The 2,500-nt window shown below is 46.2% G+C and overlaps 2 non-coding genes across 2 annotated transcripts; one reads left to right on the top strand and one right to left on the bottom strand.

Annotated features, from left to right (window-relative positions):
- Positions 1-947: 947 nt before the first annotated feature.
- Positions 948-1,054, bottom strand: LOC147705627 (U6 spliceosomal RNA). Its single transcript, XR_015298348.1, has one exon. It is a non-coding gene; the product is annotated as a U6 spliceosomal RNA (small nuclear RNA).
- Positions 1,055-1,774: 720 nt separating this feature from the next.
- On the top strand, positions 1,775-1,847 carry TRNAR-ACG (transfer RNA arginine (anticodon ACG)). Its single transcript has one exon. It is a non-coding gene; the product is annotated as a tRNA-Arg (tRNA).
- The last annotated feature ends 653 nt before the right edge of the window (positions 1,848-2,500 follow it).

Raw genomic sequence — 2,500 nt, 5'->3', positions numbered from 1 at the left:
CAGACTTGTTGTAGGTTCAATATTCTCCAGCAGAACTCATCCAGCAGTTGTTCCACGGTAGAGCGCAAGTAATAGGACCACGGCTAGTTAAACGTTTCCCATTTGCTGCTGGACTCTATGTGATGGCCGTCACGTGGTGTGCTGCTTTTGTATTTCAACATGGGTCCCTGATACTCTTAATTGCGAAAAAGCTTGTTGACAAAAGTGTGTGTGCACGAGGGTCTGTGGACGTAGGCAGGTGTGTGCACTTGAATGCTTACCCATTTACATGTGTGAGAGGAACAAACCAACTCCCTGTGGGCTGCAGGCTTACAACTGGTAGCCCCAGTAGCCAGGCAGAACCACAGGTAAGGAGAGAGAGAAAGTTGGTCTATTATTAGAGAAGGACCATAAGCATCTTGCACTGCTACCTTCTTCCCCTCTCGGCCACGATCTCTCTATTAGGGTAGAGGGTGAACATTTCTTGGACCTCAGAAACTGAGGGATGTAGACCCAATATGTCCTCCAAGCGCCTAGAGACCTGGTGCCCAATCTGGCATGGTGTTTTTCAGCTTACCCGACCAATCCGGTTGCAAGGTGGACTTTAACAATACTGCTAAAAAGGCACTCCCAGACATCCCTGAGGCCTTCATTTGCATAGGCCCTGCCCTTCTCTTTGTCCTGCTTCCCACAAAGCAACACAACACTGCAGCAGTATAGATTTGGGGGTGGTGAAGAATAATGACAGTGAGGCTAAAAAAGAGAAAGAAAAGTCCCAGAAGTCCTGCAGGCTTCCTTGCTAAATGCAGCTGAACATAGAGCGCACCTTCTTTACTGCAAAGCAAATACATTAAAAATGTTGAGGAGAGACTAATTGAAAAATACATATTACGGGGACAGCACTGGGACCTGCTTTATTTTTTCAATTAGTCTTGAAAACAAAAAAGATTTCTCTCCTAAAAGCTGTTAAAAATATGGAACGCTTCACGAATTTGCGTGTCATCCTTGCGCAGGGGCCATGCTAATCTTCTCTGTACCGTTCCAATTTTAGTATATGTGCTGCCGAAGCGAGCACACTTTATTGATGAACTGACAATGTTTATAAACTCTCTAAATCTACAGTCTCTAGACATAGGGTGGCCTGGCAGAGATGCTCAGATGGCCAATACGCATTCAAATCTGAGCCAATGGTCAAAAATGTATGAAGAGTAGCAATCCATTATTCTTCACTGCATTTGTGGTCCAAGACTAAACACACCGTAAGTATGTAGATTATGCCAGGTTTGCAAAGGCTCCTGGTTCGGGCTACAGACAAGGAGCATTGTGACGTCACGCTGCCTGTGGAACAGTGATATTAAAGGTGAAACCGCTGCACAGTAGGTTAGGTGAAGGGCTCTGAGAGTGGAAAGGCAGCATGCTTGGATCCCTGGACAAGGTGAGCTTATGATAATGTGTCTGAATGTTCGCCTGTGTTGTAATATTAAACCCCTTATTCTTTTAAACGCCTACTTACTAAGGAGTTCTCAAGCTCAGCCCCACACAGACCTGGAACTGATTATGTTAATGCAAACTATTTAAGAAACTGAGCCTGATCTAAAAGATTTCCTTGGATCTAGGACCATTTCGCCTAGCTTTTAGGTGCTTCCTTCTCCTAAAGTCCTTTGTAAAACTTGGGAAAACCTCACAGAACAGACTTCCAGGAGGTCAGATGGGTTTCCTTGTGCCTTCACACACACACACACACACACACACTTTCTAGCCCACTTAAGGACAAAAGGATGTGTAAGTCTACATAGGGCCAGTGGCGCAATGGATAACGCGTCTGACTACGGATCAGAAGATTGTAGGTTCGACTCCTATCTGGCTCGGAAGGGTTGTAGGTCCCTGTTTGATTATATTCCTGTGGAATTCTTATTTACCTCAGACTTGTTGTAGGTTCAATATTCTCCAGCAGGACTCATCCAGCAGTTGTTCCACAGGTAGAGCGCAAGTAATAGGACCACGGCTAGTTAAACGTTTCCCATTTGCTGCTGGACTCTATGTGATGGCCGTCACGTGGTGTGCTGCTTTTGTATTTCAACATGGGTCCCTGATACTCTTAATTGCGAAAAAGCTTGTTGACAAAAGTGTGTGTGCGCGCGAGGGTCTGTGGACGTAGGCAGGTGTGTGCACTTGAATGCTTACCCATTTACATGTGTGAGAGGAACAAACCAACTCCCTGTGGACTGCAGGCTTACAACTGGTAGCCCCAGTAGCCAGGCAGAACCACAGGTAAGGAGAAAGAGAGAAAGTTGGTCCATTATTAGAGAAGGCCCATAAGCATCTTGCACTGCTACCTTCTTCCCCTCTCAGCCACGATCGGCCAAGACCTCTCTGTTAGGGTAGAGGGTGAACATTTCTTGGACCTCAGAAACTGAGGGATGTAGACCCAATATGTCCTCCAAGCGCCTAGAGACCTGGTGCCCAATCTGGCATGGTGTTTTTCAGCTTACCCGACCAATCCGGTTGCAAGGTGGACTTT

This window comes from Lissotriton vulgaris, chromosome 7, assembly GCF_964263255.1.
Source record: "Lissotriton vulgaris chromosome 7, aLisVul1.2, whole genome shotgun sequence".
NCBI lineage: Eukaryota > Metazoa > Chordata > Amphibia > Caudata > Salamandridae > Lissotriton > Lissotriton vulgaris.
The sequence above is the reverse complement of the archived record's forward strand: the minus strand, read 5'-3'. Positions and strand labels throughout refer to the sequence as shown.